The 17174-nt window shown below is 41.1% G+C and overlaps 1 pseudogene; it reads right to left on the bottom strand.

Annotated features, from left to right (window-relative positions):
• Positions 1–5836: 5836 nt before the first annotated feature.
• LOC143883582 (cytochrome P450 89A2 pseudogene) lies at positions 5837–7749 on the bottom strand (annotated as a pseudogene).
• Between the last annotated feature and the right edge of the window lie 9425 nt (positions 7750–17174).

Raw genomic sequence — 17174 nt, 5'->3', positions numbered from 1 at the left:
GCAAATGTAAAGCAAGAGATAAGAGAGAGTGCACCCGAGATTTGAAGTGTTTCGGTCCTCAAAACGCGAGGCCTACTCTACTCCACCAACCAAACCCGTTGATGGCTTCACTATATTGATCTTCTTAACTTCGGCGAAGATCGGTGCCAATTACAATTCCAATTGCCCTTAACCTTGGTGGCAATCCTCACCACGGAGAGTGGGCTTCGCTTCTCCGAACACTCGTCCGAATACAATCGTTTGAATAAGAAAGAAAGAACAAAAAATCCCTCACAAGGGTTTACAAGGTTTGTAGAAGATGTACAAATTTGAGCCTAATTATCCAAATCCTAATTCTAGAGGATGAGAGGCATAAACAAGCTTGAGTCACTCTTAGGATGTTCAAATAGAGTTTTTGAGTGTTAGGATCCCTCTTTGGGAAATTTTGAATACCCATATATATATATAGAAAAACCCAAATATGACCGTTTGGGGGCATAGTCGTAATTCTGGCAAAGTTCCCCAACGCATATATTTTTTCCCGTTATAGTGTTCTCGGAGTTCCGAGAATTTCTCTCGGAGTTTCGGAAATTGAAACAGAAGATGGAAAATGTTCCTGGACCAAATCTCGGAGCTCCGAGAATTATCTCGGAGTTCCGAGAAGCCTATTTCTAGCAGATTTTCAATTTTTGTTTCTAATTTGTTTTGGGCTTCCAAATCTTCACCAAGTGGGATTGTTATGAGGGTTCCAAATTGTTAGAACACCACAAACACAACCACTTAAGCATTTAGGGTGTGTGGATACTTATTTATGCCTCTTAAACTTAAGCTAGGATTGGATCAATACAAACTAAAAAAGACTTAAAATGGTCTTCACTTGCAATGCTTCAAGTCTTCTAGAGTCTTGGATTTCCGACGACTTTGGCCTTCCGAATGTGGTCAAATGAGTGCTTCTTGGCCTCAATCCAAGCAATCTTGTCTTAACACAATCATGATCTACAACTTAGACATTCAAACACATTAGTGATATAAAATCACTTGTGTATTGGAATCATCAAAAGAAGATGGGAATGCCAAAGTGGGAACCATTGGGCTTACAATCTCCCCCTTTTTTATGATGACAAGCACAAGAGATTTTCCAATAAAAGTATACATATATTTCCTTACACAAGATTTTTCTCCCCCTTTGGCATCAATAAAAAAGATGAGGTATAAGAAAATCAAAGGGATAAAATTTTCAATTTTAAGCTCCCCCTTTTTCAAGGAAAAAGACAAACATAGAACTCCCCTTATTTAAAGTTTTTATTCAATACAAGAGGGGATATTTAAACAACCATACAAAGATATTCAATTTTAAGTGCAAGCTCCTAATCTAAACACATATGAAGAGAATCATATGGGGGCTTTAGGAACCCAAGCTTTCTTGGTTCCACCACAATCCTTAATCTTAGATGCACATTGGAATTGGTAGTGACAATTGATTTCACAATAATGGCATCTAACATGAGGGTTAGATAGACTAGTCCTATCATAAAATACATGATTAGGTCTATGACTACCCTTTTTCAAGATTATGTCAATAATTTTATCATCATTTAGGAATCCATGGAGACATCTTAACCTTTCATTTTCATTATGAAGATGTGTTATTTGATTTAAAAAATCATTAGAGTCATCTTCATAAGATTTGGAAGAGCTTGCCACATTTTGGAGTTTTACAATTTGGCAAGATTTCTCATCCAAACTACCCTTAAGGGTTTCAATCTCAAGTTTAAAATTTTTAATTTTTACTTTAGCTTGAGATTTGGAAAAAGAAGATTCATTTTTCAAAACATCAAGTTCATTTTCTAATTTTGAATTAGATTTTTTAAGAACTTTATTTTTTGAAATTTGAGAATGCAAGGTAATGCACAATTCATCATAAGATATGTTTTCACTATCACTACTTGATGAATTACAAGAGGGGTTAGAATTTACCTCATCTTCATGGGTGAGTGCCATGAAGCAAAGATCATCCTTATTAGCTTTCCCTTCACTTGAGCTTTTTCCGAAGTGCTAGAAGCATCCCAAGCGGCTACAAGACCCTTGTTATTCTTCCAATCCTTCTTCTTTCCCTTGTACTTCGAGGAAGATGAGTTGAGAAGAGGGCACTCCGGTCTTTTGTGTCCCGTCTTCTTACAATTATAGCATCTTATTCCTCCTTCTACTTCACTTTCTTCTTCTTTTTGTCCTTTTTGTGCTTCTTTCTCCTTAAGCTTTTAAATTTTTTTAAAGCTTCTTCTTCATCACTATCCGCCTCACTTGAGGAAGATGAGTCTGCTTTCACCTTGAGTGCTAAGGATCTTATGATCTTTCAATGTCCATAGTTGGACCCATCAAAGAAAGGAGATCTAGTTGTAGAATGGCCTTTCAGAAGTCCGGTTCTATTTATGTTTGCCATTTCACAATTAGAAAGTTGCCAATGATCTTATGATCTTTCCCTTGTTAAAATTTTTTAAAAAATTTACCAAAGATTTTAAGAAAAGAAAATCTTTTAAGAGCTAAGGCTTTGATACCAAGTGAAATTCCAAGGGTAGGCCCGAGTACTATTCTAATGGCAACTTATGAGGAGGAAAAATTAGGTTTCTAACAAGTTTTAAGCTTTTGAAAATTCTAACACAATTTTGAAGATTTAGGAGATCAAAAAGGCAATTAAGCATACAAGTTAAATCCTAAGTGCAATGCAAATGTAAAGCAAGGGATAAGAGAGAGTGCACCTGAGATTAAAAGTGGTTCGGTCCTCAAAATGCGAGGCCTACTCTACTCCACCAACCAAACCCGTTGATGGCTTCACTATGTTGATCTTCTTAACTTCGGCGAAGATCGGTGCCAATTACAATTCCAATTGCCTTTAACCTTGGTGGCAATCCTCACCACGGAGAGTGGGCTTCGCTTCTCCGAACACTCTCCCGAATACAATCGTTTGAATAAGAAAGAAAGAACAAAAAATCCCTCACAAGGGTTTACAAGGTTTGTAGAAGATGTACAAATTTGAGCATAATGATCCAAATCCTAATTCTAGAGGATGAGAGGTATAAACAAGCTTGATTCACTCTTAGGATGTTCAAATAGAGTTTTTGAGTGTTAGGATCCCTCTTTGGGAAGTTTATAATACCCATATATATAGAAAAACCCAAATATGACCGTTTGGGGGCATAGTCGTAATTCTGGCAAAGTTCCCCAACGCTTATATTTTTTCTCGTTATAGTATTCTCGGAGTTCCGGGGATTGAAACAGAAGATGGAAAATGTTACTGAACCAAATCTCGGAGCTCCGAGAAATTCTCTCGGAGTTCCGAGAAGCCTATTTCCAGCAGATTTTCAATTATTATTTCTTATTTGTTTTGGGCTTCCAAATCTTCACCAAGTGGGATTGTTATGAGGGTTCCAAATTGTTAGAACACCATAAGGACAACCACTTAAGCATTTAGGGTGTGTGGATACTTATTTATGCCTCTTAAACTTAAGCTAGGATTGGATCAATATAAACTAAAAAAGACTTAAAATGGTCTTCACTTGCAATGCTTCAAGTCTTCTAGAGTCTTGGATTTCCGACGACTTTGGCCTTCCGAATGTGGTCAAATGAGTGCTTCTTGGCCTCAATCCAAGCAATCTTGTCTTAACACAATCATGATCTACAACTTAGACATTCAAACACATTAGTGATATAAAATCACTTGTGTATTGGAATCATCAAAAGAAGATGGGAATGCCAAGGTGGGAACCATTGGGCTTACATAATGCTTTGTGCCTTCTTTTTCCTGAAATTTCATTTACTGTAAGTGAGCTTTACTTAGATCAATAACCTATCAAATTTGGAGAAATTTGGTTGGTAACTGTTGGGGGTAAATAAGACCCCAATCATGTGGTAGCACATGATGTAGCCCATCGAGCATGCTCCGTCGAATGCCACCACATAGCACCGCGGAACATGATCTTCACATGGCGATCTATCCTCCACGGCATGCGAAGACTACACGATGTAAGCCACACGCCGCTCCTATGCCCAATGGACTGCTCAATGGGCCCCATTCCACATCATTGTTAATCATGCCATTGCCCAGTTGCATCCTGTCACAGGCCACACCATTGTCGCTTGATACCCAGATGATCTTGCAACACCGATGCCGACGCCAATATCAAAGATTTCCCCGACAACATATCATCGTCGCACTGCAAGTCATGAAACAACCACCTATAAAGGGTAAGCCTCCACTCCAGTTCCGGGGTACGCCCCATCAACAATCCAAAGCCTCTTTTCTTTGCATTTAGCTCTATCTTTTGCCTTGATGGTGACAAAGAGATCCCCCAGAGTTCAAACTCCAGGTGTCTTTAACCTATGCCTGTGGGTGCAGGCCATTCCTCATAATCATTCCGTCGACCTCCTCCTTGCCAGAGCTGGGGTAGGAGAGACCCGCTTATACACTCGACCAGATTTGAGCTGCAATAGATTGGCGCCTACTATAGGGCCTGATTGTGTCCTCATATGTAAAAGGAGCTAAGTGTGAAGTAAAGAATCGAACACCATTACAACCAGAAGGAGTACTCAACGCACCACAAACCCCACCCCCGCACTAGAGGTGCTGAGTGTGGGGAACCAAGAGTAGCTAACAGTAGTCAGTGTAATGTTTTCAATCCTCTGACTCGGAGAATGGTCCAGCTCGATCGACGAACAGACGTGGTAACCCAGCTTCAAGAAAGGATAATGGAGCAGGAGGTGTAGAGGCCAATGGAGGAAGAGCCGCAGATACTGCGTGAAGAATACCTTGCAGCCCCGACCCAAAGCGATGATCCTTCCATTTCAGCCTCTAGCTCCGATCGCGATCATCTCGCCCAGAAGGGTAAGACTTTATGGATCCTGGCATTATTAGCCATGATCATTTCTAGCCCTCTTCAGGATCTCATGGGTCTTTTCATCTCATATGTTTGATCTTTTGGGTTGCTGGTCTTTTTATACTTCGCCTAGAAAGGTAAGACTTTATGGAACCTGGCACTATTAGCTTCCACTTGGGTCCTTTTGAAAGAGAGAAACACACAAAAGTTTAAGAATGTGGTCAAAAGTGCAGCATTCTCATTCTCTAGAATAATTTCTTTAGTGGTTTCTTGGGCAAAGGTCTCCAGAATTTCTCCTTTTATTCGGCCTCTGACATAAGAAGGTGATGGAAAGAGATTTGCAATAGCAGGGATAACGGAGAGGTTGTTGCTCCTAGATGGATCCCCTTGTGTGGTTGAAGTTATATTTTGATGGATCTAGATTCGGAAACCTGGGGCCCTCAGGTATAGGAGGTCTCCTAAGAGATGAGAGGGGCCTACTCAGGACCTATAGGAATTAAAGATTCCAACCAAGTGGAAGTGAGGGCCTTCCTTCAAGGAATTAGACAAAAGTCAGAAAGTGAAATGGATAACCTTATTGTGGAATGACATTCCCTGAACGTCGTCAAGTGGATGGAAGGCTGATCTCCTCACCTGTGGAGATTTTCCTAGCTCTTTGATGAGATCCTAGATCAGGTTGAGGGGCATTTGGTTCACTATCATCATGTTAGGAGGTCGGCAAATGAAGAGGTAGATCCTCTTGCTTGGTCAGATCGGAGTTAGAGCTTTTCGACATTCTTTCCCCTAGGGGCTTTACTGCACAGTTTCTTCTTATGCAGGCCCCATGACTACCTTGGTCATGGTTGCCTCTATGTAACACCATTTCAAAAAAATAATGATCCCTACAGGTTTGTCAACACGAAACCCAACCCAAGTTAACACCCACGATTTCTAAACGTGGCTAATGTTATTATTTTCGGGTTAGATTTCCAAAAAATTGACCCATGTTTCGGTAGTGAGACATGCTCACTTTTCCTCTTTTATTATTTAACCTGTAGTCAAAAGCTATTACAATTCCCTAAAACGTCTCACCGGGCAATTAAAAAGGAAACAACAAGGAGAGCTTATTTCATTATCAAAACATTGTAGTGCAAATATCAGTATCCCTTTTTTAGCCCCATGAATATAAATGTGAAATTGGCCGGCAAGAACCGTGCGTCCTGCGTGACAAATTGATGCTAAAGTATTCTATGTAAATAACAAGTTTGACATCTCAACTCTATTTCAGTTTTATTTTACTTGATGTCACACATCATATTCATCAATTATTGATACGCTTTTTACAAAGATAAAGAAATGATATCAGCACGCCTTCTCTACTTTCTCCTTGGAACAATGGCTGCTCTAAGTGGGTTCTTCATGACTACGTTAAACGCTAGCTTCTCCGACATATCAATCTCTTCCTCATTGGCCTTCTTCCACTCGAATTCCCTCACCAAATTTGCCACGAAGTATTCTAGATGAAGTATGGCAAGACCCATCCCTGGGCAAATCCTCCTCCCAATCCCAAAAGGCATCATTTTTATCTCCCTACTCCCCGTAATATCGACCTCTTCCCCCTCCAAGAACCTCTCCGGCCTAAACTCCATCGGATCCTTCCACACCTTCCCATCCAGACCCATCTCTGCCACAGTAAAATTCAAAGTTGCATCTTTTGGTATCACATACCCTTCTATAGACACCTCTTCCGTCACAGAATGAGGCAGCACAAAGTGCGCCGGCGGGTGTCTTCGTAGCCCCTCCATGATCACCGCTTTCAAATACGGCATCTTCTGTAAATCCTCTTCTTTGATGGAATCTTCTTCTTTCACAACCCCTTTAATCTCTTCGAACAGTTTGGATTGTATCTCCTGGCTCTTCACCAGATTGGCCATAATCCACTGCAACGCTGTGGATGTTGTGTCTGTCCCCGCATTTAGAAACTCGGAACAGAGTGAGATGATCTCCCCTTCCGTGAGCTTCCTTCCCCCTTCGTCCGGGAGATCTAGACCCAAAAGGGAATCAACGTATGAGAACAAGAAGAAGTCTTCGTCGTTGCCGTCCAGCAGTTGTTTCTTTTGATATTCTCTACGGGCTTTGATCAGTGGACCGAGAAGCTCATCTTGTTCTCGGCGAAGGTCTAGTAGCTTGTTCCACCGCTTGCGGAAAATGATTTTCCCAATCTTGGGAAAGAAAGCAAAAACATTGCATCTCACGAAACCCAAGAGCAATCGTTGTTTTATGGATTCGATTTTTTTGACCAAATCTTCCTCGAGTTTCTGACCAAAACACATAAGTAAGAGCAAGCAAAACATGGCATATTTAAAGCCCTCGAGGACGGGAACCGTCCCATCACTAGATTCGGATTCATATCTAAATCTTTTTATCAAAAGATTGAGGACCCATTCGCGGCCGCGGGCATAAGATTTAACACGAGAAGAGTTGAGAAGTTCGGACATGAGGTTTCGACGAAGGAGGCGCCATAGAGGACCGTAGGGTGCAGAACTAATGCTGTGTTGGTTGGAGTTGATGATGCGTCCGGCCTCAGTTGCCGGGGGTCGGTCAGCAAATGTGGCGCCCTTTTGGATGAGGATTTGGTGGGTAAGAGAATGGTCGGAGACGAAGATAGTCGGACGAGGACCGATGTGGAAGGTGATGATGGGGCCGTATTTGGACCGAAGCTGCCGGAGAACGGGCTCTATGTTGAAGAAGGATCTGCCTAGCCATAGGAGGTTGCCTAGAAAGGGGAGAGTTGGAGGACCAGGTGGGAGCTTTCTCTTTTTTTGGTTGGTTATGGTGAGGGTGAGGAATCTAAGGAAAATGCAAATAGAGAGGGAGAAGAAGATGAGGGACCACATTTCCATAGTAATGAAAGCATACGTAATTGTCTTCCATCGAGATGTTGTTTTATATTGGTTTGAAGATAAGAGGAGAAATGTCACGTAATTCTAGGATCCCATGCGGAACATTTACTTGCAATCGTGACCATTGATCTTGTAGGACATGATGAGGTGAACTAATTAGGTCTTGGTCCCTTACAGACTGGCATCCTATGCAAAAGATAAAGAATTTCAAAAATCAACGGCTCAGCTTTTGTTAGTAGAACCCAATGGACCCGACGAACCGATGGATCTCAAGTATCCAAATGTTAATGGATAGGTTTTCATAATGAGTAGTCGCTCTATAGATCGGAGGGTTAGGATCATCCTATAGATTGGGCCAGGCTTTTGCTCTGTCAGAAAAGTACTCACTCCAATGCGATTGAGAGGAAGTCTGGAACCTTGTGAATGAAGACAACAGCTTTTGTCTCCATTTACGATGTGGGTGGCCGGTCTGACATGCGACAGACCAGTCGTGAAATGCGTTGTGATGGATGCTAGCAATTCCCGTCCAATAATGTGAAAACTTTATTTATAAATGGTCAAACTACAAAACTCTTTTCGCATATAAAGAAAAGTATAAGACCTCTTTTGCAAAACTCTCCTAAAAAGAATTGCTTGTCAACCTTCTAGAAAAGGAGCCCCATAACTTGGCCAACAAGCATCCTAATTGCCAATGGGGGACATCAAAATACAAGAATTGCCAACGGGATACACATTTTTGAAAAATTGTTAAAGAGGGTCGATAACCCCCTTTTAGAGACTTGATAACCCCCATTTCGTCCCTCTCTAATAATTTTTCAAAAGTATGCCCCCCATTGGCAATTCTCGTATTTTGATATCTCCCATTGGCAATTTCTCCTAAAATATTTAAAGTACTCACATATGCACATGACTTTAAAGTTAAACCTAATTATTTGCATATAGAGTACTGCGAGGTACCGAGGAACCAATGGGTTCTCGCTGCAACATCACAACTGACATAAGCCACCCTTAGGTTTTAAAAAATCAACAAAAACTAATTTTGTTTTTGCAAACAACATTCTCTTGGTAGGTCGATGTTCAGTCATACTCCTTGTTTCCATATCATTTTCCTATACATATTCTATTATAGATGAAACTAGTTGTAGGCTTGTGCGATGCACAGGGCGGCCCAAAAAAGAAAGCTTTATAACTTTTTTTAGAAAAAAAATGAAAATAAAGAAGAAACATTCATGAGTAAGACATAGAAAAAATTTCAACAGAAGAGGGCATGAGAAATTCGTCCAAAGAAGTAAGGACATACCTTTAACAAAAAATAATGAATAATTGAAATATAGAACCAATTTAAGCACAAAAACAAAGGAATTCATAAAGTTTTGCCAAACAGATCATGAATATGAAACAAAATCAGAAATAAATAACCTGAAAGGGTCGAATAAAAATGCTACTCATGCATGAAAGAAACCTGAAAGGGCCAAATAAAAATGCTACTCACGTATGAAAGAAAATGTTGCACTATTTCTTTTTACTACAGAGGTCAACATGCATTCATTTTTTATTACCTTTTTTCTATTTAGGTGGAGGATTGAGAGGGAAAAAGCCCTGATTGCAGATTAAACCAGTAAAAAAGAAGAAATTAGTAAGTAAAGTTACCTGTATGGAGAAGCAACAAAATGGAATGGCCATGGAGAAATCCATGAACCCAAAATTGCAAATAAAGAAGAGTTCTATGGAAAATGGGAACGGCAATAGAGCAAGTGAAATGAATACCCCAAAGACATATTTTATATTGATTAGAATCAGAACACATGGCTTTTGGAATTCCAAAAGCCATGCGTTTGGAATTCCAGGCGCTACTCATACTTCCAGAGAATTAAACGGTGAAGAGAGAGACTTTTTTGGGATATAAAGAGTCGCGGAAAGGCATGCGTTTTGAGAGAGTGCGTTTTAGAGAGAGAGAGAGGAATAAATATGTACTACGATTCAGAGAGATTTTTGGAGGATTTATCTACTAAATTAAAGGAGTATTACTTGTTATTCTAAACATTAACTTAATGATCCATTTGGATCTTGGGCAATGAAAATCAAAGAAAAAGTTAAATTTGACAAGATGTAGGATTTTTAAGAATCCCAAAAACGCTGCGAAATACGAAGCTCGGCTGTTTTTGAACGAGCTCATTATTTGGACATCCTCCAACCGTAGCTATTAGACGAGTTCTTTTGGCCGGACTCATTTGTACGAGCTCCTTTGGCCGAACTTAGGATTTTTAAGAATCCCAAAAACGCTGCGAAATACGAAGCTCGGCTGGTTTTTGGACGAGCTCATTATTTGGGCATCCTCCAACCATAGCTATTAGATGAGCTCTTTTGGAAGGACTCGTTTGTACGAGCTCCTTTGGCAGAGCTACAACTTAGGATTTTTAAGAATCCCAAAAACGCTGTGAAATGCGATCCTCGGCTGGTTTTTAGACGAGCTCATTATTTGGACATCCTCCAACCATAGCTATTAGAGGAGCTCTTTTGGCCGGACTCGTTTGTACAAGCTCCTTTGGCCGAGCTACAACTTAGGATTTTTAAGAATCCTAAAAACGCCGTAAAATATGAAGCTTCGACTGGTTTTTGGAAGAGCTCATTATTTGGACATCCTCCAACCATAGCTATTAGACGAGCTCTTTTGGCCGGACTCGTTTGTACGAGCTCCTTTGGCCGAGCTACAACTTAGGGTTTTTAAGAATCCCAAAAACACTGCGAAATACGAAGCTCGGCTGGTTTTTGGACGAGCTCATTATTTGGGCATCCTCCAAATATAGCTATTAGACGAGCTCTTTTGGCCGAGCTACAACTTAGGATTTCTAAGAATCCTAAAAACACTGCAAAATATGATGCTCGGCTGATTTTTGGATGAGCTCATTATTTGGACATCCTCCAACCATAGCTATTAGATGAGCTCTTTTGGCCGGACTCATTTGTACGACCTCCTTTGGCCGAGCTACAACTTAGGATTTTTAAGAATCCCAAAAATGCTGCGAAATACGTAGCTCGGCTGGATTTTTGGACGAGCTCATTTTTGGACGTCCTCCAACCGTAGCTATTAGACAAGCACTTTTGGCCGGACTTAGTTTGTGGTCGTTTCCACGTCCCTGACTTATGTTGTCGGCTTGTGGCCGTGACATAGATAAAATTCTGTGAATAATAAGCCCATACAGGGAACTTAGTGTATCTTGGAGACATAATTATGATAAGCTTTGGTATAATGGGGCTGCAAGAGAAGGAAGAGAGATACGAAGCTCAAGTCCCCTCGTCATATATTCAAGTCAATGATTAAGGGCATATAAAAATCAATTTAATAGATATAACTCACTGTTCATCATCACACACATATTCCCTATGAAGAAATGTCAACCATTCCCCATTCGCTAATGTCATGTTTTCGATCTTCACACTGATCACACCCACCACCAATGAGACCCAAATTAGGTTACATGTATATGGATTCTTATTTCAACTGGGTGCATAGAAAATTAAACTATCTTATTATTATTGATTATTATTATTTAGTGTAATCACACTTCATCTCTTTGATTTTCTAACTTTCACACTAGAGACGATACGCTTCCATTTAGGCCACGTTTGGCAACCATGAATATTTTTTTCGTGATAAATTAGTTTATGTAAGTGGTGAGAGAGTGGGGTAGGGCAGGTGTGAGGAGGAGAGATTTGAGAGGGCATAAATGATTGGAGTGTGAGAAGTGATTAAAAACAAGGAAAATCAATCATATTTTGGGTGGAGTTGTTTGTTTCCTTGTCTTTCAAGCTTTTCTTACCCTCTCCTTAACCAGCCCTTCTCCTGTTAATCCCTCTCCCACCCTCATTTCCCATTGGGTAAGCTAATATTCCAAGTAAAAAAAGTCAAGGAAGCCAAACATGCCCTTAGGCTCTTTTTCTTTAGAGCGTAAACAAATTTTACATCCATTTTTAGTGGAAAATGGGCACAAATTTTGTTTTACACCCATTTTACATCCGAATCTGTCACGCCCCTAACCCCATTGTGTAGATATTGTCCGGTTCTGGGTCATCTACCCTTCTCGGTTTTGTTTTCCAACAGCACTAATCGTGTCTGACCCACTCCGCGGGGCCCGCCCCTTGGAGAGGCTGAAAGGGCGCCTAGTTAGGGAGAGGAGAAATCCACATATATAGCCCAGTAACTTTTCCTCCCTTTCCGATGTAGGATCTTTCAATCCTCCCCCCCTTAGGGCCCAGCGTCCTCGCTGGCACACCGTACTGGATGGGAGGTCCCGCTCTGATACCATTCTGTCACGCTCTGACTCCATTGTGTAGATTTTGTCCAGTTCTGGGTCATCTACCCTCCCCGGTTTTGTTTTCCAACAGCACTAACCGTGCCTGACTCACTCCACGGGGCCCGCCCCTTGGAGATGCTGAACATGCATCTACATAGGGAAATGAGAAATCCACATATATAGCCCAGTAACCTTTCCTCCCTTTTCGATGTGGGATCTTTCAGAATCCCCATTGTAAAATTTGCATAAAACAAATTCTATTCTAATTTTCCAGAAAAAATGTGCCTAAAATTTATTTTAAACACAGATTTTATGTCGAGAGAAAGGGAGCCTTGTAGAAAAATTTAAAACAAATAAAAGGAAATCCGTTGTCTTCTCACATAAAGACCTATTTATTTCACCTGGTATATGAAAAACTACATTGGCATAATAGTAATCTCACTTCCCACCATACCATCTTTTTCTAGATGTCTGATGACTTACGTAACCATTGATGACATAAAAAAATCAGTTAATTTTGTATGCTCCTGTCACATTCTAAAATATAGAAAGAGGGAAGAAAACAGCACTACTTGAAAATGACAAGGGCATATTGCTAGCTACCTTAGTGCCAGCGAGAGTGAGCCCTCTTGCAGCCATTGTCCAATAAACTAACATCTCATGGTTACAAAAATCTAGGGCAGTGATATCATGAGACCTTTTCTTATAAGGCCATTTGTATTATCAAGGTGGGTCACACTATGGTAGACTGGGTCCCACCTTCGACCGATCAGAACGGTCCATCTGATAGGCCTTGCTTTGGATCGATCTCCTATGGCCCCAAGATGATGCCAAACATCTACTTTAACATCCAATAATGTGTACTTTTATCCGATGAATGTGAACCGTTGGCTATATAGTTTTACTTTGTTAAACCATCATGACAAAAAAATACTGATTATTTGATATTATAATTGGTTGATTGACTTGAATTTTGGGCTATGATCAAATGGACGGTTCTGATCAACCAAAAGTGGGACGCACCGTGTGCATCATGAATTCACCATATAGCTCGAAGATACGACCGATCTAAGTGATCCTGACCACCTAACATGTGGCCTAATGGTTGTAAGCAAAAAAGCAACCATGCACATTCAATGTATAAATAAACCTTCAATAGAACGGTCAATATCATTTGATTGATGATGGGGCCCATTAGATGAATGGCTATGCTCTGGGTTGCATCAAAGTCTTACGCTCGTAGTACCAATTTCCTACGGGAACTGCAGCATTCAGAATAAAAAGTTTAAAACAAGGACAGATGATAATGTGCTTCTCTAACAAAATAAGGGGTATGCAGAGTTTCATTTAATATAAAAAGGTCAAAATCAGTCATTTTCTTGATATTGAAACGTCCGGAATACAAGGCATCATACACTTAACAAGTCCTAATAGATCCAAAGGCTTGTATCATCCTGATGGGGTATGAAAAGTCACCCCCAATTAGCTATCGACACGTGGCCCACTAACAGGACAACACCAGCTCGAGGGGAAACCATGTAATCCACCAAGGGCAGGTAAAATTTGGCCAACTCATAGGCTGACACCTGTCTTGGGTAGGTAATCCAGCTACCCAAGGCCCTCACTATAAATAGCCTTTAAAACACTAAGGTGAGGGGCGAATCCCTAAGAGTGAGAATCCCTTACTTTGGCTTTTCTCCTTTTCTGTGCCCATCACTGACTTGATTGTCAAAGGGCCCGTCCGGAGCTACGACTCCAAGTTGGTCTTCTGACTGGGTGCTTCCTTGCTCATGACACAGTTAATTAGCCAGCTCGGACAACCAGGGCTCGCCAGATCAGCTCTTTCGTCACTGCCTCATTTGTTACTGATTTCGAGCGTAGCAGTTTGGCGCCATCCGTGGGACCACGAACTAAAAGCCATTCTAAAATCCCATCATAAATGACAGGACGGAGGAGTGCACGAGTCCCTGCTACGCGGGCGACCCGACCTGCGTCACACCGCACGGCGCGGAATGGACGGATCGCTTCGGAGGTGGTTGTTCCCCCGATGACAGCAGAGCACATCCCAACTGGCTCCGAGCATCTAACCCCCGTTTCAACTCCTAATCCTGAGCAAATCCAAACACTTTTTGAACAGATGACCACCCTTGTCGACCAGTACAAGAACTTGATCCAACAGGCGCCTCGGCAACACCCCCCAGAGGTTTTCCGACCTGCGCAAGAAAAGTTGAACCCTCCTAGAGAAGAACTAGTACCTTCCCACTGTGATCAGATCTATCACTCCATTTCAAGACAAGTCCATCACTCCCAGACGAGACACGCTCAAACAGAGCCTCACTACCGTCGCCGATCTTGATCTCGTTCAGTGCATAGACACCGAGCTCGAGATGACCGTGCTGAGCGGGCAAGATCACGGCATCAGCGGAAGAGCTCAAAAAGCCATTCAGACTCGGTGGCAAGGCCCCCTGCGGAAAGGGGAGGCAAACTGGTTGGCCGTGAAGGGAGAGAAGCTGATCCAATGCTGCGAAGGTTCGAAGAGATAGACCATCGAATCGAGGAACTGGCGAAAGATTATGGTCAGCAGTCTCAAAGACGTTCTCAAGCAGACCACCCTTTACGGACAAAGTACTACATGCACCAGCACCCAGAGGGTTCAAGATGCCACCGGTCTCGCAATATGATGGAACCACCGATCCTATGGACCATTTGGAGACATTCAAAACTATGATGCTCCTCCACGGTGCTTCTGATGGGTTCCTTTGCAAGGCCTTCCCGACCACTCTGATAGGAGCAGCTAGAGATTGGTATTCACGGATTAAACCAAACTCCATCGTTAATGGCCCTGAGACAGGGAGACAGCGTGCCCCTGAAGGCATTCATGAGCTGTTTCAATAGGTAGGCTCTTCAAGTACCAAACTTAGATCCATTCGCTGCCACAAACGCGCTCCTCGCAGGTGCCAAGTCCAACGATTTTTGGTGACCAGTAGCCTGCCGAAATCCGCACTAGCTAGCGAATCTAATGGCTGGGGCCGAAGAGTAGATATCTGTGGAGGAAACATTGGCTGCCCTGGATTCGAATCGGAGGAGAACCTCTGAAGAAGAAAAGAACCCTACAAAGCAACATAGGGACGATAAAGCTCTAAGGAGAGAAAGAAGCCCATAGAGGAAAGAGGAGAATTACACTCTCCTTAGGAAAGAGGAGAATTACACTCTCCTTAATACTTCTCGAAGACGCATACTCGCTGCTGTAGACACCCCCATTTTGCTACACTTTAAAAAGAAAGATTCGGTAGTATCATCGAGTCTTGAGTCCGTATTCAGTATTAGATTAGGCATCCACGCATTTTAGGGTAGATTTCACCTCATTATGGGAGTTTTGAAGTTAATTCGCGATCCTGAAGGTCTCTAGGGGCTTCCTTTGGCCTTCGGAAGATGTAAAATCAAGTTTCTAAGAAAGTGAAAAACCTGCTATTTTTTGAATTTTCAGGGTTTCCCTCATTTTTGCCCATTTTGCACTACAGGGGTATTTTGGTAATTTCTAATGTGTCCCATTTGAACCCCGAGCTGTGTCCGAGAGATCTTCAACGATTACATGAATTTGAAAAAGCTGCTATTTTTAGAAACTCATGTGGCTTCCACATTTTCATCATCTTATGGATGTTTCAATCATTTCTCATATATCCAAAACCATCTCGAGGGTACGGCTGATGGATTAAGAGTAATTTCGCAAGATTTGGGAAACCTGCTAAATTTAGATCTCTTAAGATTTTCTCTTAGTCTTGCACTTCGGGGGTATTTTAGACATTTCCAATATATCATATTTGGTCCCTAAGTTGTGTCTAAGAAATCTTGAGTCCGTTCATAAATTTTCGAAAATCTGCTATTTTTGAAAATTCTCAGGGTTTTCCCTAGTCTCGCCAAATTCTAACACATTGGGGTAATTTGGTCTTTTCCTGTGTAATTCTTTTGATCCCCGAAATATGTCTGAGAGATTATGAATGATTTTCTGAATTTTGGAAAACCTGCTAAATTTAGAATTTCTCAGGGGTTTCGCTTAATTTGGAAATTCTAAGTGTTGAGGGCATTTTGGGTATTTTCAGGGGATAGCAAATGATCCTGTTTAATATTGCTCACCGAAAGGACCCAATTTTGAAAGTTTCTATTTTTGAAGTTTGACCACAAAGACTTTCTATTTTTAATTTTTTTCCTTTAGAGGTGAACCAATCTGAGGGTATTTTAGTCACATTTGGATGTCTAATAGTCAAATAGGGGCATTTTGGTCCGAAAAGTTATTTTCCAAAAAAGATGGTCCGATCATATGTGAGGGATGCACCATAAATGTCAAATGAGTTGGGTCCATATATAGAATGTTCAATTTAGAAAGATTTTATTGAATTTTTATGGAAAAACCTGAAACCCGTGTGAAATGGCCCATTGGGCTAAAGCCCGCAAAGATGGAGCTCATGTGGGTTCACCCATATGGATCGACCACCATGGTGGGCACCCCACATGGCTGACCCACATGCGTTGAGCACCCAACCTTGATGATGTCACAATGGTGACATCATATTTGTTAAAAGAAAAATAAAATGAATAAAAAAATGGAAAAAGGAAAAGAGGAATGATTGCTTAAAAATGTTTCCTTCCAAAGAAGCAATGTGGAATGAGAATAGCATGTCTTGATTGACAAGAAATTAACATTGGAATCAAATCAAATTTGAAAACAAGAAAGAAAAAAAGCAAGAGGGGAAAATTGGAAACAAGCCAAAAAGGGAGCTCTCACATTGGAAACTACTATTTCTCTCTTAACCCTAGCTTTTTTGTATACAAATCAAAGCAAACAATCCTAGGAAGGATCCGAAAAAATCCAACTTCGTATTTTTCTCTCTCCTCCCAAGAAGAACAAAAAAGAAAAAAAAAAGAGAAAAAAACCTCATCTCTCTTGAAGTGTGTTCATTTTTCTCTCAAGTGTTCTTCACAAAACAAATTCTTGAATTCCTTCTTCTCCAAGGCATCACACAATCAAGGATTATTTGAGTGTTCTTTGGATCTTTTTTAGCGTATATCTTGGATCACCAACCCTAGAGACATGGATCGTGATCAACGGTAAGGATTCCTCATCTTTGTGAAGTAGAAAAAGCATGCTT

Source organism: Tasmannia lanceolata, unplaced genomic scaffold (genome assembly GCF_043159265.1).
Source record: "Tasmannia lanceolata isolate RefF3 unplaced genomic scaffold, GAP_Taslan_0.1 ptg000008l, whole genome shotgun sequence".
Lineage (NCBI taxonomy): Eukaryota > Viridiplantae > Streptophyta > Magnoliopsida > Canellales > Winteraceae > Tasmannia > Tasmannia lanceolata.
The sequence above is the reverse complement of the archived record's forward strand: the minus strand, read 5'-3'. Positions and strand labels throughout refer to the sequence as shown.